This window comes from Lithobates pipiens, unplaced genomic scaffold (assembly GCF_037356315.1).
Source record: "Lithobates pipiens isolate NorthernLeopardFrog02 unplaced genomic scaffold, aLitPip1_a1.2 Scaffold_8, whole genome shotgun sequence".
NCBI classification, from domain to species: Eukaryota; Metazoa; Chordata; class Amphibia; order Anura; family Ranidae; genus Lithobates; species Lithobates pipiens.
Window position 1 is genome coordinate 367884381 of NW_027507903.1, and position 26359 is coordinate 367910739.

The following is a 26359-nucleotide window of genomic DNA, read 5'->3' on the forward strand; positions in this document are numbered from 1 at the left end:
GATGATGCCACCCGAACCCAGAGTCCCAACTCCGGAACGATTCGCGGGAGACCGGAACAAGTTCAGGGCCTTCCGCAATTCCTGCGAGCTCTATTTCGCCCTGCAACCGAGGACCTTCTCCCTTGAGGCGACTAAGGTGGGATTCATCATTTCCCTGCTGACGGACGAACCCCAGGCCTGGGCACACCGTCTGTTGGAACGAAAGGATCCGTCCTTGGACTCCATGAACACCTTCTTCCAGGCGATGTCTAGACTCTATGAGGATCCCCAACTCGCTGCGACCGCAGAAGCAGCCTTACATGCCCTGCAACAAGGTCGCAGGCCTGTGGAGGATTACGTTTCGGAATTCCGACGTTGGAGCGCAGACACAGACTGGAACAACGCGGCCCTGCGGTATCAGTTCCGCATGGGTCTCTCCGAGCCTTTGAAGGACGAGTTGGCACGTGTGGGCATTCCCGAGACCCTGGAAGCTCTGATAGACATCTCTGTCCAAATTGACAGGCGCCTGAGAGAGCGCCGCCAGGAACGTTCTTCCACAGCTACCCGCCCGATCTGGATGCTACCACGGGTGCCTAGCTCCGCCCACCCAGCTCCTCCTGTTCCAGCCGCATCTACACTGGACACCCCGGAACCCATGCAACTGGGGCTACTCCGTCCATCCCTGACTCCAGAGGAACGCCAACGTCGCCGGGTCAACAACCTCTGTCTGTACTGCGGAGAACCAGGGCACTTTGTTCGCTCTTGCCCAGCTAAGATGCGTAAGTGTCTCCTTGTTCCACCTGTCCCCTCACCTGTGTTGTCTGATAACACCTCTCATCTGGCTGTTCCTGTTCTTTTGCAGCTTCCAGGAAGGACTATTCCAACCCACGCAGTTATTGACTCCGGGGCGTGCAGTGGCTTTGTAGACTCGTCCTTCACCCGAAAGAACAGGATTCCCCTTAGACCGAGAGAGAAGGGGCTCTCGGTATACCTGGCCGATGGGTCTACTTTGGGATCAGGACCAGTGACTCAGGAGACTAGTCCCCTATCCGCTGTCATCGCCGGGACTCACCAAGAATTCCTATGCCTAGACGTCATCAAGTCTCCTCTGTTCCCCATCATTCTAGGTATGCCTTGGTTGAAAGCACACAACCTACGCATTGATTGGGCCACTGGAATGATTGAGTTCCCTTCGGACTACTGTCTCCAGCATTGTTGCCCGACTCCCAACGGGGACTCCTCGGCCCTCCTCTGTTTGGAAGCAGACGATGAAACCCGACAAGCTGTGCCCAAGGAATATCATGATTTTCTAGACGTTTTCAGTAAGAAGGGGGCCGAGACTCTACCACCCCATAGGCCGTATGACTGCCCTATTGAACTGCTCCCGGGGGCAGAAATCCCCTTCGGAAGAATCTTCCCTCTATCCGAGTCTGAACTGAGTACCCTGAAGTCCTACTTGGATGATAACCTTGAAAAAGGATTTATCCGACCCTCTACCTCCCCGGCTGGCGCTGGGATTTTCTTCGTGGAAAAAAAAGACCACTCCTTACGTCCATGTGTGGACTATCGGGCTTTGAACAAAATCACCATTAAAAATCGCTACCCCCTGCCGTTAGTACCCAAACTTTTTCAGAGACTGGGTTCTGCTAAGTTGTTCTCCAAGCTGGACCTTCGGGGTGCCTACAACCTCGTCCGTATTAGGAGGGGTGACGAGTGGAAAACGGCCTTCCGTACCCGCTTCGGGCACTTCGAATATTTAGTGATGCCGTTCGGGTTGTGTAATGCCCCAGCCACGTTCCAGCATTTTGTCAATTACATTTTTAGAGATTACCTTGATCTGTTTGTAATTATTTACCTGGATGACATCTTAATTTTTTCTTCCACTTTAGCCATCCACCGGGAACATGTCAAGAAGGTCCTGACTCGTCTCCGCCTTCACGGCTTATACGCCAAACCCGAGAAATGTGTTTTCGAACAGCAGAGCATCCAGTTCCTCGGCCTGGTCATCTCGGTAAGAGGGATTGAGATGGACCCCCAGAAGATCTCCGCAATTCAGGACTGGCCTGCCCCTTCCGATAGGAAGGGAGTTCAGCGATTCGTGGGGTTTGCTAATTTCTACCGCAAGTTCATTAATGGATTCTCTTCTATTATCGCTCCCATTACCGGGCTGACCAAGCAGGGCCAAAGGTTCCGTTGGACCCCCGAAGCATAAGAGGCCTTCAAAACCCTGAAGGAATTGTTTGTCTCGGCCTCGGTCCTGAAACACCCCGATCCCGCTCTACCATATACCCTCGAAGTTGACGCTTCTGAGATAGCAGTCGGAGCGATACTTTCCCAGAGGCAGGGACCCAAGTCCTTACTCCATCCGGTTGCTTTCTTTTCTCGCAAATTGTCAGAGGCCGAAAAGAATTACGACGTCGGAGATCGTGAGTTACTGGCAATTAAATCTGCACTCGAGGAGTGGCGCTATCTGCTGGAGGGAGCCATCCACCCGATCCTGGTCTATACCGACCACAAAAACTTGGAATACTTAAAGACAGCTAAGAGATTGAAGCCCCGTCAGGCCAGGTGGGCACTCTTCTTCTCGAGGTTTTCATTCCACATCACTTACCGTCCCGGATCCAAGAATACCAAACCAGACGCTTTATCCCGCATGTTCAGCCAGCCGGAGAGTTTGCCACCTACTGATACCATTCTTTCTACTGGGAACTTTCTCCTACTCCAGGGGGATGTGGTGTCTCAAGTTAAGCAGGCTTCCATAGGCGCTACACCTCCATCCGGTATCCCGCTATCTTCCAGTGATGACCTTCTGTGGCATGGGGACAGGATCTTTGTTCCCCAGGCAGTTCGGACTCTGGTTCTGGCCTCTTGTCATGACCATCCATTGGCTGGCCACTTCGGAGTATTCAAAACCCTGGAATTACTCAGGCGTACATTCTGGTGGCCACTAATGAAGGACGACTGCAAGAGGTATGTGGAGGCCTGTGCCACCTGTATTCGAAGTAAGGGCAACAAGTCAAGAGCCTGGGGTCTACTAAAACCGCTACCTGTTCCTGATAGACCATGGAGGATGATCTCCATGGATTTTATCGTCGAACTCCCTCCTTCAGAGAACCATTCAACGATCTTCGTCGTAGTCGATAGACTCACCAAAATGGCCCACTTCTTGCCCATGAAGGGCACCCCCTCAGCCGCAGAGACAGCCAACACCTTTGTTAAGGAGATTGTGAGACTCCATGGCATTCCCGCCAACATCACATCTGATAGGGGGGTGCAGTTCACCTCAAGATTCTGGAGGGCGCTCTGCGGAACTCTGAAAATCGACCTTTGCCTGTCCTCAGCCTACCACCAGCAGACCAACGGTCAGACCGAGAGGACGAATCAGACACTGGAGCAGTATCTTCGCTGTTTCTCGTCCTTCTCCCAAGACGACTGGGTCTCTCTTCTACCGATGGCTGAGTTCGCTTACAACAACACAGTCCACTCGGCCACCAAGCAGTCCCCTTTTTATGCGAACTTTGGCTTCCATCCATTGTTCTTGTCTGGCAGTCTTCCCGAGTGTTCGGTACCAGCGGTACAGGAGAGTCTTAACTTCTTTGAAGTGAATAACAAACTTCTACAGGAAACCCTGACCAGGTCACAGGAACACAACAAAGAAGTCTTCGACAGAAGGAGGAGAGGGGAGCTGGATCTTAAGGTTGGGGATCGGGTCTGGTTGTCCACCTTGAACCTTAGACTGTCTTGCCCCTCCAAAAAGTTGGGCCCGAAATTCGTGGGTCCCTTCCCGATCAAGAGGAAATTAAACGACGTGGCTTTTGAACTCAAACTTCCTGAATCCTTCCGAATCCATCCAGTCTTCCATGTGTCACTTCTCAAACCCGCAGTCCCGGATCCCTTCGCTGACAGAATCTCCAGTCCTCCGGAACCTGTGATGGTCAATGGGGAAATTGAATTTGAAATTGAAGCCATACTGGATTGCAGGAAGAGACAGAACCAGGTTCAATTCTTGGTCAAGTGGAAGGGGTACGGACCTGAGGAGAACTCCTGGGAGCCAGAAGCTAACATCCACGCTAAAAGACTCATCCTTGCCTTCAAGAATTCCCACCCGAGTAAGATGGCTCAGTTGGGCATCCGGAGGCTGCCCCTTGGGAGGGGGCAATGTCACGATCATCCTGGCGTTCCGGTCGCACACGGGAGACTTACCCGCAGAAGCCTGTCGTTGAGAACCCGTCGTTTCCCCTTGACGCGTGCTAAAGCAAACGAACGCACTCGCGTCAACATGAACGAGCGCACTCGTGCACGTGGGGTCACGAACGGGCGCACGTCCACTCGCGGGGGCACGCTGACCCGTCGTACGACCGTTTTGGCGCCCTAAGGACTTCTTAAGGCCCTTGCTCTATCCCATCTTTGCTGTCCAGCCTACAGCGTGTTCTGTGACCCTGCTATTCTGTACCTGTACCCGTTACCTTGGTTCCTGATACCCGGCTAGTTCTTGACCTTGATCCGTTGCTGCCTGCCTACGGCTTCTGCTTGTCTGACCACGTCTCTGCCTCATCCTCTTGTACCACGCTGATCGATTCCTGCTGACCCGGCCTGCACCCGACCCTGCTGTTCCTGCCTACCCGTTGGATTCCCTGTACTTCCTGACGGCCACCTGCCTGCCAGTCTACCCACGTGTGCCTGTCTACACCAGCCAAGTACCACCAGCTCTACCTACTCGCTGTCGGTATCCTGCTGTTATCCGGACCGGTCTCCATCTGCCTGGCACTTGTGCCCTCTGAACTTTTGAATTCCTGTCACCATCTCCAGGGGTTCATTAGCCAGGGGATACGAGGGGCCGCTCCCTGCATTCCGGGCTCAACTACTAGGTACGTGACAATATCTGTGATATTATATAATTCTCACTTTTATTCCAGACCTTATTTTCCATGCATGTGGAAGGAGCAGATGTTCTGACTGCCTGATTAGTGAGTGCCAAATCCTAAAGAGCAAGGACTGCTCAGAGAGAGTAATAAATACCCTCTTCATGGGTAGAAAACCAGTGACTTAAAAGGTTTATTCTAAAGTGTGGAAGACCTTCTGTTCTTTGGGTAAAGAAAGGCAGATAACTTCCACCACTGTTCCAGTTATCCTGGAGTTTCTCCAGGATGGAGTAGACTTAGGCCTAGCGGTCAGCACCCTTCGGGTTCAGATAGCAGCCCTCTCGGTCTACCTTGATATAAGGTTGGCAAAAGAAAACCTCTTCAAACATTTTCTGTTGGCCAGGGAAAGGATTCCTCCTGTCGCCAAAAGTAGTTTGCCTCCATGGGACCCAACGAGGGTATTAGAGGCATTATCTAAACACCCTTTTGAACCTATAGAAGAGGTTCCCTTTAAGTTTCTGACCTTAAAATTATCATTTTGTTATCAGTTACTATGGCCAGGAGGGTCGGTGACAGGCAAAGGTCTGTCCATTGAGGAATTGTTCCTATTGGTACAGCCAGATAGGGTCACCCTTAAGCAGATATAAGATTCCTTATATCTACCAAAGGTAGCATCTTTATTTCATAGGACGCAAGACATAATATTGCCGTCCTTCTGTGATAAACCATAAAATGAGAGAGAAAAGAAATGTCATTGTCTAGATGTAAGAAGATGTCTCCTTACCTATCTAGAAAGAACAAAGAGTTTTAGGAGGTCCAGTCACCTGCTAGTTCTATACGCTGGGTCTAGGAAGAGGCTTCAGGCTACTAAAGCCTCAGTTTCTAGATGGATCAGAGAAGCTATCTCTGTAGCATATGAGAGTTCTGGAGTTCCAGCACCAGCAAAAGTTAAAGCTCTTTCAACCAGGTCACTAGCAATGTCCTGGGCTGAGAAAGCAGGGGCCTCCTGGGAACAAATCCACAGTGCGGCCACCTGGTCCAGTCAGGATACGTTCCTAAAGCACTACTGTGTGGAAGTGTTGTCACAGCAAGACTTGGCTTTCGGTCGTAAAGTCCTACAAGCTGTGGTCCCACCCTGAAGGTAGGCCTGGGGTTACTTGATTATCCTCTCAGGTGTGCCTTTCTGGAAGGTGATAGGAGAAAACCTATAAATGGATAGTGTTTTATTCCTGCGCTACCACTGGTGATCTATCAAATGTCAAGGGCTGCTGCTACTACCGGAATGGATCACACTGTATCCACTTAATGTGAAACTTAAGATATGTTGGTATTGCGCTGCCCCTATATTAAATAACCCTCCGAGGGTGATAAGTATAATGCCTAGTTACATAAATCAATAGTGTAATATAAAAATATATATATAAATGTCTACTGAATAATATCAAAAAGTGCTACATTAAATACAATAAAATAAACACACCACAGAGGTGATAGAATCCAAATAAATGAAAATCAAGTGAACAAAGGTAAGTAACTAAAAACAGTCTCTTAAAAAAATTACTATTTTGATAAAGTGCAGAGAAAATGCAAAAATAAAATAAAATAATTAAACGCACTACAGAGTCAATTGAAAACCTCCACAGAAGCACAACTGCTTCAATTGAGTGCAAAGCCAAAACACAGTGAATTGATCATAAAGTGCCAAGTGCGTCTTATAAATGTGCAAATAAGTAAACACTCTCCAGAGGTGATATAAGTGAACCACCCTAATAATAAACAAATGATATACAAGAAAATAAAAAAGAGTATACCTAGACCAAAAAAGAGGGTACCCTCTCCTGATCACATGGAAATAAACTTTAGAATTAAACCAAAAATATATATAGTAGTAAACGCACTACAGAGCCGGCTGTAACATACGTTATATCAGAATGAATCCGGCCTCTATAGATTAAATATACATATTGAAATCCATCAAAAATAAAAAAAATAAAAAGATATAAATATTCAAGTCCATAAATAAACAACAGTCTCCTTTAAGTGCAAGTGCTTTGTGCAAACTTGTGCAAATTCAACTGAGGTGTGGATCTCCTAGTGCTGTGATCACACTTTAGTGGGCAGTGAGGGATTCACATAGAGGTATATAGATTTCTTTATATGTCTTCTCTCCTGGTAAATTCAGTCACCTTCTCCTTTAAATGTTATTCTTATTGCTCCAGAGGACCCAATAGATTAATAGAGAGGGAATACCATAGTGTAGTATTTCACAAATAGCATTTATTAAAAATTTTCATACACAGGGTACTCACACATTCATAGATAGAAAAAAGCCTTTTTCTAGTAATCAGCAGAAAGTGCATCCACAGTCAGCTTCCTTCCCGTCCCTACGCGTGATATCACATCACGTGACTTCATCAGGGGACCTGATGAAGTCAGGTCGGGACGGGAAGGAAGCTGACTGTGGATGCACTTTCTGCTGATTACTAGAAAAAGGCTTGTACGACCATGTGTATGCTCCATCGGAATTTAGCTGGCCAAATTCCCGCCAGCAAAAATTTGAGAGCATGTTCTCAATTTTTCCAACGGAAAAACTTTCTATTGGAATTCCGATCGTATTTATGCAATTCAACTACAAGATGGAAGCTATTGGCTACTGGGTATTGAACTTCCTTTTTCTAGTCACGTCGTATGTGTTGTACGTCACTGCGTTCTTGGCGGTCAGAATTTAGTGTGACCGTGTGTAGGCAAGACAGCTTGAGCGGAACCCTGTTGTAATTCCATCGGGAAAACCATCAGAGCTTTTTCTGACCAATATTCTGATCGTATGTACGCGGCATTACAGAAGTGGAGATCTACGTTAACAACACTGGTTAAGTCAAAGATCACCAGGCACAGTTTTCTGTTGCTAGGGCCACTTTACAGAAGAATTCGGTGGCAGAAAGGCATGTTCTATGTGCGTTTCCTGCACCATGTTCAGAATGTACTGCCTTTGCAATCTACTGCGGGTGTCAATACATTGTTAACCCCAATTGTAGAACGCAAACTAAGTGTGTTTGTGGGCATGAGATCGCATGATACTGCAGTATTATGCGATTTGGCACAGTTAATTTTTTTGTGCAGTCTGATGCAATTTGCAAATGAACAAGCTGTAAAATCGCTCCACACTGAATCGCACAGGAATGCAGCACAAGCTCGCATGAGAAGTGATCCATGTGCAGATTGCATTTCAGAGGTTTTTGACAGGTGGTGAGGACAATATTTCACCTCTTCACCACCTGGTTTAAACCTACAATGGTTTTACGTCTAAACTGCAATTGCGTGCATTGCATGAAAATTATAGGTTTAAATTAGCCTCTTCACCAACTGGCAAACATGCTTAGATTGCTTTTCAGATGAGCAGCAGTGCTTGGTGCATTTGTAAACCAGCTCTTAGTTGCATTTGGAGGAGGCACCCTTGGGGCTTGTTTATATGCCAGTTTGGGGGATAGTAAAACCCTGCGGTTGAGCAGCGCTTTTACCTTTCCCAATCCCTACCCCCTTTAGCTTCAAAGGCAGCAGTCAAAGGTGTACATATGTCATGTTGTGCCCATATAGCTGTTATTATCTGCTCGCTGCCCGCCCACCATCAAATGGTGATGGGGCGGGGCAGCTCTCATTCTGGGATGACGTCATATGACGGCATCCCAAAATGGGCACTCTCGCACGCCCGCGGGTTAGGACACGGCATGACCCTGATCTCTGTAAAGAGCCGCGTCTGCAGCACGTGTAAACAAGGAGATGCTGGTAATCGGCTGTCCTTGCCTCACACTAAGATAGTGTGAGGAGAGCCATTCAGCGGCATCTCCTCACAGGGGGACATCTAGGGATGTAATCAGGGCACTAATCATCAGTGCCCTGATTACAATAAATAAATACAGTGTCAGAAAACAGTGCCCACCAATGACAGTATATAGTGCCCACCAGTGGCAGCAATTAGTGCCCACCACTGCCCACAAGTGCCACCAATCAGTGGCCATTAGCGATGCCAGCCATTGCTGGCAATCAGTGCCGCCTATCAGTGCTGCCCATCACTGCTGTCAATCAATGCCCATCAGTGCCACACATTAGTGCCCATCTGTGCCACCTATCCATGCCCACCAGTGCCGCATATTAGTGCCTATCAGTGCCGCCTATCAGTGCCACCTATCAGTGCTCATACGTGCGGCATATTAGTGCCTCCTCATCAGTGCCGCCTCATTAGTGCCCATAATTGCTACCTCATCAATGCCCACCAGGGGGACATCTATGGAGGTAATCAGAGCACTGATCATCAGTGCCCTGATTACAATAAATAAATACAGTGTCAGAAAACAGTGCCCACCAATGCCAGCATATAGTGCCCACTGCCCACCAGTGGCAGCAATTAGTGCCCACCACTGCCCACAAGTGCCACCAATCAGTGCCCATTAGCGATGCCAGCCAGTGCTCGCAATCAGTGCCGCCTATCAGTGATGCCCATCACTGCTGTCGATCAATGCTCATCAGTGCCACCATTAGTGCCCATCTGTGCCGCCTATCCATGCCCACCAGTGCAACCTATCAGTGCTCATACGTGCGGCATATTAGTGCCTCCTCATCAGTGCCCATAAGTGCTACCTCATCAATGCCCACCAGTTTAGCCTATCAGTGCCACCTTATCAGTGCACATCAGTGAAGGCGAAAAATTACTTAGTTACAAAATTTACTGACAGAAAAACAGTAGAAAACATTTTTTTTTGTAAAAAATAAAATACCCAGCAGTTATTAAATGCCACCAAAAGAAATTTCTATTTGTGTGAAGAAAATGCAAAAAAAAATTGTTATTCAAAATGCGACAGCGCTGAAAGCTGAAAAATGGCTTGGGCAGGAAGGAGGTGCAAGTGCCTGGTAGGCAAGTGGTTAAGCATCTGTATAGGCACAATAGCATCTATATGTTATTGTGGCTATATAGATACTTTTGTACCCACATAGCTTTTACTGTGCCTTATTATGTCTACTGACTAACCTTTCACAGTGTTGCCAACAGCTGTGGATCCCGTTATCATAAATAAGGCGAAGTGCTGTTGGTATCACTCCACCTGACATTGCAGCTGGCACTATAGGCAAGACGTTGGCTTATGCGGCGGGCTGATGCCTCTGCATCTGTCTGCCCCCTCCTGCCCTGCCTCTCTGTTTTCTCAGCTGGTAGCCACCTTCATTCACGGTCACTGACAGCAGGTTGGCAATCCCAGGAATGATCTACCAGTCACCTGGCCATGACTGACGTAGATTGTGATCCATGGGTTGCCGATCTGCCCAGGCATTAGCTAGCTCTTGTTAGGTCATGCGGCTCAGTCTGCCCTATGGCCAGCCTGGGCCTGTCCCTAATTCATTTTCATGCATACACATACTAATTCCGTGTACACGCGATCGAATTGTCTGGAGTACTTAGTCCAGCAAACAATCCGGCGGATAGTCCGTCGGACTTTCTACCGAACGGACTTGGCCACACACGGACACACAGAAAGTCCAGCGTTTGCTAGCGCGATGACGTACGGCGGGACTAGAAAAAGGAAGTTCAAAAGCCAGTAGCCAATAGCTTCCTTTTCGTACTTTCTTCTGAGCATGCGTCATTCTTAGTCCGCCGGACTAGCATACTGACGAACGTATCGTCCGCTGAAACCCAAGTCCGGCAGAAAGATTGGACTGCAAAAATACTTTGTAAGTCCGCCGGACTTGACTCTGAGAAAGTCCGCTGAAGCCCACACATGATCAAATTGTCCGGTGAAATGCGTTTCGGCGGAGCAAGTATGCCGGACAATTCGATCGTGTGTACGCGGCATAAGGCCAGGTTTGACAGGAGCCAGTTAACCTCCCAGCATATCTTTGGAGTGTGGAAGGAAACCCACACAGGCACGGGGAACATGCAAACACTGTGCAGGTTGTACTGTGGTTGGGGTTTGAACCAAATGACAGTGTATATTGGTGCTGATGTAAACATGAATATAGTGTATGGTTGTATGCAATAAATAAAAATAAAATTTTCCTATACCCATGCGCTGTACTTGTATTTATGATAGCACTGGTGTATACCTGAGTACAGCTTTGCACAGCCAATCACATCTATGGTAGCTGTACAAACTGAGCACTTATGCCAGTGAATCACTGGTGTGTGTGGATGTAGCTGAAAAAAGGGGAGCCAGATCTTCGGCTCTAGCCAATTCTACCAGACAGGCCCTATGGCTAAAGACACGGCAGGGGGAATGCGCATCCAAAGCCAAACTGTGAGGGATCCCGTTTACAGGGGAACTGCTGTTCAGGACAGGATTAGAGACGGTACTGGAACATACAGCGGACAAAAATAAGGTGTTTCCGCTAAAACGGAAAGCAGCCTGGAGTCAGCCTCAACAGAATAAAAAGAGGCAAAGAGGGGACACAAAATCCCGCTTCTCAATGCCCAAGACAGATAACCAAATGAAACCTTGGGTCCAGAGAGGGAAAAGCAAGGGAGGAGCGATTTTTCGTCCTCCTGAGCAAACCCGCAATAAACAATGAAGTAGTCCCCGTGGGAGGAAGACTGGGGGCCTTCATCTCACAATGGGAAAAAATATCCTCCAATCAATTTATTTTAAGGACAATAAGAGAAGGGTATTTTCTAGAGTTCTCAAAATCACCCCCAAACAGACTTTACACCACCAAACTTCCAAAAAGCAGAGAAAAAGCCAGAGGGTTAATGAGGCCCATAAAGGATCTCATAAAACAAGGTGTAATCATAAAGGTGCCAAAAGAAGAAAGAGGACAGGGCTTCTACTCCCACATATTTGGAGTACAGAAACCCTCAGGAAAGGTCAGGCCAATCCTCAACCTCAAACCCTTAAATCTATCCATAACTTACAAAAGATTCAGAATGGATTCCATATACTCAGTAAAGGCTCTATTATCCCCAGACTGTTATATGGTTTCACTAGATTTAAAGGACGCGTACCTCCACATACCGATACATCAAAGTTGTCAGAAGTTTCTAAGATTAGCAATAGAAACAGGAAAGGAGACCATACACCTTCAATTCCAGGCTCTACCCTTCGCCCTATCATCTTCACCCAGAATTTTTACAAAAATTCTAGCGGAAGCTCTGGCACCATTGCGACTTAAGGGCATATCCATCATTGCCTATTTAGACAACCTTCTCCTTTTTGCAAAAACTCCCGGGAGGTTATTAGAAAACCTCAAATATGCACGGACATTCTTAGCCCACGTACACACGGTCGGAGATTTTGGCAACCAAATCTGTCGGATTTTGCCCGTCGGATTTAGTCCGAAAATGTTGCATACACACGGTCGGGCCAAGTTGTCTGATTTTGCGGTTGCCAAGAACGCGGTGACGTAAGCCGTGTATGGCGGGGCTAGAAAAAGGAAGTTCAGCACCACGTCCGGCACCCTTTGGGCTCCTTCTGCTGATCTCGTGTTTTAGTAGAAGTTTGGTGAAAGACGATTCACGCTTTTCAGATTAGTGATTCAGATCGCTACTGCTCTTCAGTTTGTGCTTGTCTTTGCGTATCTGATAATCAGTGCGTGCAGTCATTACGTTTTTGCTTCTCATTATGGACTCTATCTTGGTATAGTACGCTTTGAAAGGCATTTTTTATTGTCTGCTTGCTTCTGCTATTCAGGTCGTCCTTTCAGGCCTTGCTGTTTAGCGTTGCTTTCTGGTGTCCGTTCTGACCAGCCGACCGTCTTCCAAACATGTTTCGTCTACGTACTCATCGTACAGTTTGTGCTTTGCAGGGGTTCTTACTTTGACAAAAGGGCCAAAGGGCTTGTGTCAAAGTCAAAGTAAGAACCCCTGCACAGCACAAACTGTACGATGAGTACGTAGACGAAACATGTTTGAACGACCAAGAATTGGTTGCGCCAGCGTCACCAGTTCTCCCACATGCCTTTGCTCCGTGAGATCCGCGAGAATAATCCTGATCATTTCTGGATTATTCTCAGGATGACGGACCCCGTTTTTCACTGTCTGCTGGCTTTGCTGTCCCCTTATATCACCAGGCAGGATACCTGCATGCAGCAAGCCATCACTCTGGAGCAGAGGCTCATCGCCACGTTGCGCTACTTGGCGACAGGGAGAAGCCTTCAGGACCTCAAGTTCTCTACAGGCATCTCCCCCCAGGCTCTGGGGATCATTATTCCAGAGACCTGTTCTGCCATCATTCAGCTCCTGCAGAAGGACTATATTCTGCTAAGTTTTATCCTTAAACATCACATTCTATGTATTTCATGATTGCTAATGTCTTGCATTTCTTTCCTCATTCCCTAATTACCATCATTGCAATATGCTCTAATTCATATGCTCTGCCCCTTTGTCCTCATGCATATTTGCCTCACTAACTTCCCCACCATGCTCTTCTTGGCCCCTAAAACTATAGTCTAGTCACTTGACAATGTCTTTTGTCAGCTCCATAGTATTGCTTTCCCCTAAACACCCCCTAAAATCTCTACAAATGTGATGTGTGTGCTTCAATTCATGCAAAGTGACCTTTTTTGTGTTTTTTGGAGTTGTGCCAAACTCATTAGGAACCCCCCCTCCCCCCAACTGCTAGCTCAGCTGATAGCAATCCTCTATCTGATGACTTGACCCAACCCAATACACACTCTAAATACCTTTTTCATGATAACATTTATGGACAAATTCACCAAAGCATGTAGTGTAAGGGCCTGCCTCAATACTTTCAAATGCTATTTTGATTTTTTTAACACATTAATTTTCTTGCTATGTAATAGCAGATTGTCAAAATGTGCTTCCATTTTGTTATTCTGACACTTCTTACCTGTCTGGTGGGCTGCCAATAGTGTAACTAAGGAGGGGCTTCACAAAGTATCACACATTATTTAGGCATTCAGCTCTCAATCAAGTGGAGAGCGTTACCTGTCCTAAACATCCCCCCTTATATTTTAGCAAGGGCCCATCAGATGGGGGGGATGGGGGGGGGGGTTAGGACTCTCATAAGGGGTCCTTATACTTTAGGCTTTAAATACTCAGTTCAAAAAATGTTATACTAATTTTGTCAAAAAATGTGGGTGTCTAATCTGCATGCAATGTTGATTTGTAAAATTACTAGTTTTTTTTCTTGTGTCACTACACAGTGTCCTTCAACGCCATAGGAATGGCAGACTGTGGCCTCCCACTTTGCCATTTTTCATCAAGTTGTGCCTTTTTCACCAACAGTGCAAACCCAAGTTCAGAGTGAGATGAGGGGACAGTCTCTTCTTCAGATAATCTTATTATGTTGTGAGTCTGCTACACACCTTTTTGTTAACTAATGTGTAGTGCATTACTGATCTAAATCATGCTAATTTTCAGCACCATGGCAGGAAAATGGCATGATTGTCCAAATTTACACATCACTGTGGGTGCTTTTTACTAAAGGCACATCCACTATGCACTACAAGTGCACTGCAAAAGTACACCTGAAACTGCACTTGGAGTGCAAAGTGGAGTTGCCTTTAGTAAATCGCACTCCTTCTCAGCACAAACTCAAATTTCACTACAAATACATTTTAAGCCCAATGAAAAAGGAAGCCACACATTGTTGAGAATTCAACTTTTTAATACAAGCACATTCATATGTGCGTTTAGTAAAGGTTTTTACAACAAACCAAGATATTTTGGGTATCCAAAACCGAATTTAATCATATTTATTTTTTACTTGTTTTTTTGTGTAAACAGGCATGTATCAAAGCGTAAAATACAGAACACAGGAACTTACAGAGTTCAACTTGGAAAAGTGAAGACAATATCAGACATGAGTATGTACAAACTGGGCTGATATTGCCTTCATCACATGGGGTGTTACCCCTGAAAAATACAAATTTGGAAGATGCACACAGTGTGTCAACATGTGGTAACTCCCATCATGGGGGAATCAGTGTACATGCTTTGGGGCTGCAACCCCTTCATCTCAGACACTTTACACAAAACATGTACATTGATCCCCCATGATGGGAGATTCGACTCGAACATCGGCTGTTCGTCCGTTCGGCGAAGTCCGAACATTTTGGTCCGTTCGCGCCAAATTTGTGTGGCGCTCACGGCCCACAATGCACTGCGATGGCGCAGTGCATTGCTGGCTCATGATTGGCCAAGCATGCACTGTGACCCCGCATGCTTGGCCAATCGCAGCGCCAGCAGCGAGGAGAGCCATGATTGGCCACAGGCAGGATGCCTGTGGCCAATCATAGCTCAGGCTGTGTAGTGCACGCCCCACACTATATAAGGCCGCCAGCGCGGCGGCCTTGTATAGTGTGTTGGTGTCTGAAGCAGTGGGTGTTCTGTGTACCTTCAACACAGTACACACCGATCGTTTTTGGCCGATTTTCGATCTTGCTGTTGTGTAGTGGTTGTTGTCTGCGTGCCCTGACTGCAGTATACACCGATATATTCACCTCACCTATATAGCTAGTGATCTATCTTTTATAATAGAGCTTGCAGTCAGTAGTGTTAGGAGCTTGTGCGTGCTGTCTGCCTGCTCTGTACCCAGTACATACCGCTATATCCACCTACATAGCTGTTCTCTATTTGAGCCCACTTGCCATCTGCAGGAGTTATTGGAAGTTGTGTGTGCCTCCAGCACAGCACAGTATACATCTGTATATACCCCTTTATCTCTGGTGTTCTATAATAAAGGCATCTGCAGGAGTTAGTGGGTGTTGTGTGCCTCTAGCACAATATACACTACCCAACTGCTTTTTTACCCAACTCCCTTCAGGCTATTACCATGTCTGGAAGGCCAGCAAGGAGAGGCAGACAGGCGCGAGCCGATAAAAGAGGGCAAGCAGGCTCTGTGTCTGGAGACAACAGTGCTGGTCGTGGACGCGGTGCATTGTCATCAGCACGTGGCCATGGGACACGCTTGTCCTTCTTTTCGGCAGCTGGACATGTTGAGCAGCAACATGCCAACGACTTGGTAGAGTGGATGACCAAGCCCTCTTCATCCTCCTCATCCTCTCTCACCCAGTCTCAGGGTACTAGCAAAGCAGCTGCCAACGCATCGTCTTCCCTCCTCTCAATGTCATCATCAGTGACTCCTTCCCTAGACCCACCACGTCCTCCTGAGGAGTCTCCTGAACTCTTTGAGCACAGTGTTGGGTACATGCTCCAGGAGGATGCCCAGTGTTTTGTGGGCTCTGATGATGACACTCAGCTAGAGGAAGGCAGTAGCGTGAGCGCAGAGAGAGGGGATGCTCAAGAAGGACAGCAATCTGGCAGTCATGTTCCACAAGCTGCAGCATACTGCCAGGTTTGCTACAGCGATGATGAGGGCACTGACTCCACGTGGGTGCCTGGAAGGAGAGAGGAGGAGGAGGCACATGTCCAACGAGGCAGGATGCCCTCCGGGGGCCAGCTTAGGGGCAGCACACCGACTGAATCACACCGCAGAGCTCCGCCTGTGCAGGGCGCTGCCTCTGCGCGTTATTCTAAAAGTTCTTTGGTGTGGGCCTTTTTTGAGACGAGTGCATCAGATCGCACCGCTGCTATTTGCAACATATGTCTCAAGCGTATCTCGCGTGGCCAAAACATCAGCCGCTTGGGCACCACATGCTTGACCAGACATGTTGACCTGCCATGCAGCTCGTTGGCAAGCGTACCTCAAAGACCCACACCAAAGAACAAAGCGGACCTCTCCTTGCTCCTCATCAGCTGGCATCTCCAACCCCACTAGACCTTCAGTCCTCTCTGAAACCTGCTCTGAGAGGAATGAAGGTGTAGAATTAGGTGTGTCACAGCCAAGTGCTTCCGGGAACTCTGCTAGCGGTACACCCACGTCCGATTATAGCAGGCAAATGTCCCTGCCCCAGCTGCTGGACCGGCGAAAGAAGTTCACTCCCAGCCATCCACATGCCCAGCGGTTGAATGCTAGCTTGGCTAAATTGCTAGCACTTCAACTGCTGCCTTTTCAGTTGGTAGACTCGGCCCCCTTCCGTGAGTTTGTACAATGTGCGGTTCCTCAGTGGCAGGTCCCCAAACGCCACTTTTTCTCACGGAAGGCGATTCCAGCTCTCTACCGGCATGTGGAAGGCAATGTCCTTGCCTCGCTGGACAGGGCGGTCAGCGGTAAGGTGCATATTACCGCTGACTCATGGTCCAGCAGGCATGGACAGGGACGTTACCTGTCTTTCATGGCCCATTGGGTCACTCTTCTGGCAGCTGGGAAGGATGCAGGACAAGGTGCAGTAGTGTTGGAGGTTGTTCCGCCACCACGCCTCCAAATTGCTACTATTGGTTGTGACACACCTCTCTCCTCCACCCCCTCCTCTTCTTCTTCCTCCATGGCCTCTTCCAGTGCTCTGTCCTCAGAACCAGCGGTGCTTCGTAGGCGTTCCAGGGGCTACGCAAGTACGCAGGCAAAACGATGCCATGCCGTGCTTGCGCTGGTTTGTTTGGGGGACAGGAGCCACACTGGGGCGGATGTTTTGTCAGCTCTGCAGGGGCAGGCCGAGAGGTGGTTGACGCCACGCCAGCTTAAGCCAGGAATGGTGGTTTGTGACAATGGCACCAACCTCCTCTCCGCCCTCCGACAGGGACAACTGACCCATGTGCCCTGTGTAGCTCACGTCCTTAACCTGGTGGTGCAGCGGTTCTTGGGCAGGTACCCCGGCTTACAGGATGTCCTGAAGCAGGCCAGGAAAGTCTGTGTGCATTTCCGCCGATCATTTAATGCCTGTGCTCGGCTGGCTGAGCTCCAAAAGGAGTTGAACCTGCCCAAGAACCGCCTTATATGTGACATGCAGATGGAACTCAACGTTGGCCATGCTGCACCGGCTGCACACGCAGCAGAGGGCCATCAATGAGTACCTGTGCGACTACGGCACCAGGACAGGGTCAGGGGAGCTCGGTTTTTTCTCACCACGCCAGTGGGGCATGATCAGGGATGCATGCACTGTCCTGTCACCGTTTGAGGAGGCCACAAGGATGGTGAGCAGTGACTGTGCATGCATCAGTGACACTGTACCTCTTGTCCACCTCTTGGAGCATACGCTGCATGGAATAATGGACAGGGCACTTGAGGCAGAACAGAGGCAGGAAGAGGAGGACTTCCTTGCCTCTCAAGGCCCCCTTTATCCAGACAGTGTTCCTGCTGTGCCACCCATCACACAGGAAGAGGATGAGGAGGAGGAGGAGGAGGATGATTGTGTCAGCATGGAGGTGGAGGCTGGCACTCAGCAGCAGCAGCAGCAGCAGCAGCAGTCTTGTAGGGATGATTTACAGTCCCATGAAACACGTGGACTTGTACGTGGCTGGGAGGAGGTAGCTGCGGATCATGTTGTCCTTAGTGACCCAGAGGACTCCGGACCGAATGCCTCAGCTAACCTACGCTGCATGGCCTCCCTGATCCTGCAAAGCCTGCGGAAGGATCCTCGTATTCTTCGGATCAAGGAGAGGGACCATTACTGGCTGGCCACTCTCCACGGTACAAGGGTAAAGTTGCCGACCTTATCTTGCCATCGCAGAGGGAGCAGAGGATGAGACATCTCCGGGAGGCCTTGCAGAAAGGTCTGTGCAACGCGTTCCCAGAGACTGGGAGGTTACAAACTCCTGGTCCTGGACAACGTGTTGCTGAGGCATCGGTCAGAAGGAGCGGTGGAGAAGGTGGCCGTCTGACTGATGCTTTCAGACAATTTTTTAGTCCGCAGCCCCAAGGTATGATCGGTTCCAGCACCCATCGCCAGCGTCTGATTTACATGGTGCAGGAATACCTAGGGGCAAGGTCAGACTTGGACACCTTTCCCACCGAAAATCCTCTGGCTTACTGGGTCTTGAGGATGGATCACTGGCCAGAGCTTGCACGGTATGCAATTGAGCTACTGGCCTGTCCTGCATCCAGCGTTCTTTCGGAACGCACCTTCAGTGCTGCTGGTGGCTTTGTTACCGATCACAGGGTGCGCCTGTCCACCGAATCAGTTGATCGACTGACCTTCATCAAGATGAATCAGTCTTGGATCACCCACAGCTACCAAGCACCTGAAGCTGATGTAACAGAATAATTTTTTTTGAAATATCACATCCCTTCAAGACTGCCTATGCTGATGCTGAGTGACTGTCCTGTTATGTTGATTGTCTATCCTCTTCCTCCTCCGCTGATATGTTGGAAGAACATTTCTGGTTCTGGGTGATGCCATCAGCCCAATTTTTCTGCCCCTGTTTAACAGGGGGGTTTAAGTACAATTTTTGATGCAATGCTTTGCAGCAGGGCTAATTCCTGCAATCAAACAAGAGTATATGGGAGAGGTTGCAGTGTGGTGGCACCAGCACCAGTGCCTAAGACCCAATTTTTTTGCCCCTGTTTAACAGGGGCGTTTAATTACAATTTTTGATGCAATGCTTTGCAGCAGGGCTAATTCCTGCAATAAAACTAGAGTATATGGCAGAGGTTGCAGTGTGGTGGCACCAGCAGCAGTGCCTAAGGCCAAATTTTTCTGCCCCTGTTTAACAGGGACATGTAATTACAATTCTTGATATAATATTTCACAGGAGGGCCCCTTCCTGTGCCCACCCAGAGTAACGGTGAGGACTTATAGTGTTGTGGCACCAGCAACACAACCACCAAAGGTCAATTTTTCGACCACTGTTCAACAATGGCATGTAATTACAATTCTTGATATAATCGTTCACAGCAGGGAGCTCCAGCGCCCACCAAGAGTCACTTTGAGGGCTTACAATGTTGTGGCAAAACCAACACCTTGTTCCGCCATTACTGCAGAGCATATAGGGCAGGCCCCTACTTTCAAACATCCAACTTACAAACGTCTCCTTCCGTTTGCAAGTAGGAGAACAGCAAGTGAGATGAAAAAAGATGTACGACAAAACAAATTATACAGGGGTGATAACCCTTCCCTATGTTTTCCAAAAAGCTTAAAAATCGTTTTTTTGACTGGAGCTACACTTTAAAAATGTACTTTCAAACATTCAACTTACAAACATCTCCTACTTGCAAACGGAAGGAGACAACAGCAAGTGAGATGAAAAAATACGGACGGCAAAACAAATTATACAGGGGTGATAACCCTTCCCTATGTTTTCCAAAAAGCTTAAAAATAGTTTTTTTGACTGGAGCTACACTTTAAAAATGTACCAGTTGAAAATTACAAACAGATTCAACTTAACACAACAAACCTACACAGTCCCTGTCTTGTTTGCACCGCCTGTATACTGCTGTTCTGAGTATATAGGGCCTGGGTGGCCACACGCATTTCCTTTTTTTAATATGGGTACAGGGTTTCCCTTAATATGCGTACAAGACCCAAATAGGCTGGTAATGGGCAGGGAGGGCTACCCATGCCATTTTTCTCAATGATTTTCAACCATATTGCAGGAACCAGATATAACATTAAAACCGCAAGCAGTTTTAAATGGTGTTATTTCCGTTTAATGTCATTTTGTGCAGGGACTGTTCTAAACACGGGAAACACGTGGCACTTCACAGGCATACTACAGACACCCCCAAGGCACCATATTTAAAGGAATATTTCACTTTTTTTTTCACTTTAATCGTCATTAAAATCAGTGCTCCCGCCAAAACGGCCATTTTTAAAAACATTTTAGGCATTGACCCATGTCCCCTGGGGCAGGAGCCAGGTCCCCAAACCCTTTTTAGGACAGTATCTTGCATATTAGCCGTTAAAATTAGCACTTTTAATTTCGAACGTTCGAGTCCCATAGACTTCAATGGGGTTCTAAAGTTCGTTCGAATTTGGGGTCCGTTCGAAAGTTCTGGTGCGAACCGAACCGGGGGGGTGTTCGGCTCATCCCTACTGGGGACAGAAATGGCATCTGAATTTCCTGCTCTCTAGGACTTCAGGAGCAGACTTCTCTCCCTGAGATATCTACTCCTCAGGCCACCAATTTTTTTATATCTCATTTAGTCATGTCTGCCCTGGGGGCCAAAGGCTGCACCAAAGTTAAGAAGTTTCTCCAGTGCTGCGTTTCTATTTTTATTTTCGAGTAAACAAAATAAATTTTATTTTTGTTTGATGAAATACTTGTGTAATGTATTTTCCTTCAAAAAGTACAGTTTATTTGTGAGCCGGCAGGTACATTTCCAAAATACAAAGTGAACTAAAGTACAAGGGGTACCAACACTAAACAACCTCCTGTAGATTAAAAAAGAAAATCTAAAAAATACAATAATGTTGTTGTTGTAAGTTTACACCCAAAAATAAAAAGTAAAAAAAGAGAAATGAGCAGTGTCTTTAAAGGAGATTTTTAGGGAATCCCCCCCCAAAAAACATCACAAAAATAAAAAAACAAATCAAACATTGTGTAGATGTGACGCAAACTAAAATTGTATTGCTGAAATGGTTAAAGAGTAAAGAAATCCGTTCGGGAGAAGTGTGTGTGACTATGAGCATCAAAAGAAGTTGGTTCTTGCAGCATTGTAAAGAACAAGAGAATGCGCTTGATGAATGTTTTTTTTTTAACATTGCATCGTGACGAATGTGCTATATCGCTTACGAGCAGTAGTTTTACCTGAACGAGCGCTTCCGTGTCGGAATTTGAATGTGAGCATGCGTGGCACTTGGTCTGATGAAAATGCTCTACACATGATCGGATTAGGTCCGTCCGGCCCAGTTGGTCGGGAAATATTTCCAACATGTTGGAAAATTGGGTCGGACGGAGATTCAGACGGAATCAGTCCGATGCATACCACACACAGTCGGATTATCTGACGACACGGTCCGATAAGACGCATTCCGACAGATTCTCCGACCGTGTGTACAAGGCTTAAGAAAGTCTCTAGGTTGGTTGGTAAATGTAGAAAAATCAAACTTACAACCCATGCAACAATAAGGTATTTGGGATATATAATAGACTCAGTCCAACAAAGAGTTTTTTTACCCAAGGAGAAAATAGGGAAAATTCAAAAAGAAATAAGAACAATGCAGGCCAATCTACCACGTTCAATAAGAAAAATGTCAACACTGGGGTTGCTAACGTCTGCAATCCCAGCGGTACATTGGGCAAGTCTACATTTTCGGCCGCTGCAGATGTTCCTATTAAAGATATGGGATCACAGGCAGGAGTCGCTGGATACGCAGGTGTTAGTACCAGGAAAGGTAAAAAAGACCCTATGGTGGTGGAGAAGGGCAGAAAACATAAACAAAGGACGGCTATGGATCCTACCCATTTCCTGAATCCTAACCACAGACGCAAGTGGCACAGGGTGGGGAGCACATTTAGACTCCCAGATAGCACAAGGGACTTGAGGGAAGGGAGAGTGGACAAGGTCATCCAACTGGAAAGAGTTGAAGGCAGTATGGCTCGCACTTCAGTCCTTCCAGAAAGAGTTGAGAGGACATCATATACAGATCAGTTCAGACAACTCGTCGGTAGTAGCCCACATAAGCAAACGGGGGAACCAGAAGCGGAGCTCTATGGTCTTTAGCAGAAGAAATTTTGAAACGGGGAGAGAAAAACATACTCTCTTTTTCAAGAGGAAGTAAACTAGACATGTGCAGAGTAAAATATTTCATTTCGGAATTTCGTTTTCCGTCCGAAAAATACATTTATTTAGTTACTCCAGAAATTCGTTTTTATTTATTTCGTTTTTCGTTCAAAAATTGCATTCGTCCGAAAATCCACATGAATTACGGTCGAATCTGTCTTTGAAGGCTTATGGTGTCTGTCAAATGTATAAAGAAGATTAGACAGAGCTAGTATAGTATATACAGTAGCATACTTTGTGTGAACTTTAGAACCCTATTAAAGTCTATGGGACTCCAACATTCAAAATCTAAAGTGCTAATTTTAAAGGCTAATATGCAAGTCACTGTCCTAAAAAGTGTTTGGGGACCTGGGCCCTGCCCCAGGGGACATGTATCAATGCAAAAAAAAGTTTTAAAAAATGCTGTTTTTTCGGGAGCAGTGATTTTAATAATGATTAAAGTGAAACAATAAAAGTGTAATATTCCTTTAAATTTCGTACCTGGGGGGTGTCTATAGTATGCCTGTGAAGGGGCGCATGTTTCTGGTGCTTAGAACTTTCCCTGCACAAAGTGTAATTTATGCAGGAAAAAAAGTCCTTTAACCACTTGACCACTGGGCACTTAAACACCCTTAATAACCAGACCAATTTTCAGCTTTCGGTGCTCTCGCATTTTGAATGACAATTACTCAGTCATGCAACACTGGACCTATATGAAATTTTTGTCCTTTTTTTCACACAAATAGAGCTTTCTTTTGGTGGTATTTAATCACCGCTGGGTTTTTTATTTTTTGTGCTATAAAAGAAAAAATACTGAAAATTCTGTAAAAAAACGAATTTTTCTTTGTTTCTTTTAGAAAATTTAGCAGATTAGTAATTTTTTCTTCATAAATTTTGGCCAAAATTTATACTACTACATATCTTTGGTAAAAATAAGTACAAATTGGTGGATATTATTTGGTCTTTGTGAAAGTTATAGAGTCCACAAGCTATGGTGCCAATATCTGAAAATTGATCACACCTGAAGGACTGACGGCCTATTTCAATTCTTGAGACCCTAACATGCCAGAAAAGTACAAATACCCCCCAAATGACCCCTTTTTGGAAAGAAGACATTCCAAGGTATTTAGTAAGAGGCATGATGAGTTTTTTGAAGTTGTCATTTTTTCCCACAATTCTTTGCAAAATCAAGATTCTTTTTACTTTTTTTTTTTTTCACAAAATTGTCATATTATCAGGTTATTTCTCACACACAGCATATGCATACCACAAATTACACCCCAAAACACATTCTGCTATTACTCCCGAGTATGGTGATACCACATGTGTGAGACTTTTACACAGCGTGGCCACATACAGAGGCCCAACATGCATGGAGCGCCATCAGGTGTTCTGGAGCACCCAGGACAATTCTGACATTTCTCTCCTACATGTAAAAATCATCATTTATTTGCTAGAAAATTACATAGAACTCCAAAACATTATATATGTTTTTTTAGCAAACACCCTGGAGAATACAATGGTGGTCTTTGCAACTTTTTATCTCGCACGGTATTTGCGCAGTAATTTTTCGAATGCTTTTTTTTGGAAAAAAAACAGTTTTGTGCTTAAAAAAAAAAAAAAACACAGTAAAGTTAGCCCAATTTTTGCATAATGTGAAAGATGAAGTTACGCTGAGTAAATAGATACCTAATATGTCACTCTTCAAAATTGCACACGCTCGTGGAATGGCGGCAAACGTCGCTACTTAAAAATCCCCATAGGCGACGATTTAATTTTTTTTTACTGGTATTATGTTTTGTTACAGAGGAGGTCTAGGGCTAGAATTATTTCTCTCGCTCTAACGTTCGCAGCGATACCTCACATGTGTGGTTTGAACACCGTTTTCATATGTGGGCGGGACTTAGGTATGCGTTCGCTTCTGCATGCGAGCACATGGGGACAGGGGCGCTTTAAAAAAAACATTTTTTTTTATTGTTCATTTTACTTTATTTATTTTAGTTTGACATTTTTTTCCCCAAAAATAATTTTTTTGATCACTTTTATTCCTATTACAAGGAATGTAAACATCCCTTGTAATAGGAATATGGCATGACAGGTCCTCTTTACAGTGAGATGTGGGGTCAATAAGACCCCACATCTCACCTCTAAGCTGGGAAGCCTGAAAAAAAAAAAGATTCTGGCTTTGATCGTATTAGCGATTCGGTAGAAGCACCGGAGGGCGGCGGGAGATGTCTATGGCTGGGTATTGCAGGGTATCACCGACTATGGCTGGGTATCTCAGAGCATGGCGTTGCAGAGTACTGTGTTGCAGAGCATTGCAGGGTATTGGCGGGTGTTGCAGAGCATTGCAGAGTGTTGCAGGGTATTGGCGGGTGTTGCAGAGCATTGCAGAGTGTTGCAGGGTATCGGCGGGGGTTGCAGAGCATTGCAGAGTGTTGCAGGGTATTGACGGGTGTTGCAGAGTGTTGCAGGGTATTGCGGAGTGTTGCAGAGTGTTGCAGAGTGTTGCAGAGTGTTGCAGGGTATTGCAGAGTGTTGCAGAGTGTTGCAGGGTATTGCGGAGTGTTGCAAGGTGTTGCGGAGTGTTGCAGGGTATTGCGGAGTGTTGCAGGGCATTGCGGAGTGTTGCAGGGCATTGCGGAGTGTTGCAGGGCATTGCGGAGTGTTGCAGGGCATTGCAGAGTTGCAGGGCATTGCAGAGTGTTGCAGGGCATTGCAGAGTGTTGCAGGGCAATGCAGAGTGTTGCAGGGCATTGCAGTGTTGCAGGGCATTGCAGAGTAATGCAGAGTATTTGCAGGGAATTGAGGGGTTAATTTTCGATGAGCAGCGATGTGGGCACTGCAGATGCAGCCCACATCGCTGCTGACACCGATCTCTTCCCCCTCCGCTGTAACGATCGGTACAGAGAGGGGGAGGGAGGAACCGGTGTCATAACATGACGCCGGCTTGTTTACAAGTGATCACTCCGTCATTTGACGGAGCGATCACGTGGTAAACGGCCGCGATGAGCGGCCGTTTACCGTGATTCGTGATGCGCCGGGTCCACTGGACCCAGCGGTCACGGATGCTCTCGTGTGCGCGCCCCAGGGGGCGCGCGAGAGCAGAATTCTGGGAGGTCGTTAATTAACGGCCTCTCAGAGTTAAACAACCGCCCTGAAGCCGTTAATCGGCAATGGGCGGTTGTTAAGTGGTTAAAATCACTCGCATCTATTATGAATTGTCGGCTCCGTAATACAGAGAACACTCATTGAAAGTCTTTCTCACTCTTTCCCACGATCCTGGGTAGCCGGAGGACATCGGGTCCTTGTGCCTGCGATGGCTCTTAAAGGAGCCAACATACACCTACAGCGATTTACGGGAACGAGCCGTCCTGCCACAGTATAATGATGGCAGCTGGTCAGCAAGTGGTTAAGGTGATACTAAAGTCTCCATTTCTATTCTTTAAAAAATAACAAACATGTCATATTTACCTGCTCTGTGCAGTGGTTTTGCACAGAGCAGCCCAGATCCTCCTCTTCTCAGCCCCTCCCCCCGGTCGAGTGCCCCCACAGCAAGCAGCTTGCTATAGGGGCACCCGACCTGGCGCTTTGTGTGTTCATTCAGACATGGAGCTGTGGTTTGGCCCTGCCCCATCTCTATACAATCATAACAGATTATAAAAAAAGAAAAATGAAGGCCACAAAAATTCAAAACAAACGATAGTTTGAAAAAGATAGCAGGACAAACCCCAAAAAATTCTTCAAATATATTAGTAAGAAGGTCAGGTCTGAGCATAAAGGCCCTTTACAAACTAATCTGAAGTGGGTGACTGGGGACAAAGAGAAGGCAAATATATTAAATAACTTCTTCAGCTCTTCAGATATTAACAAATGATCCACTATGGCTCAAAATTAATATGGTCCAGAAATATTTAGACAGCATAAAGGTGAATAAAGCATCAGGTCCAGATGGCACCCACCCATGAATTTTTAAAGAATTGAGCTCTGTCATTTAAAAGCCATGGTTTCTAATTTTTAGGGACTCTTTAAGGACTGGAA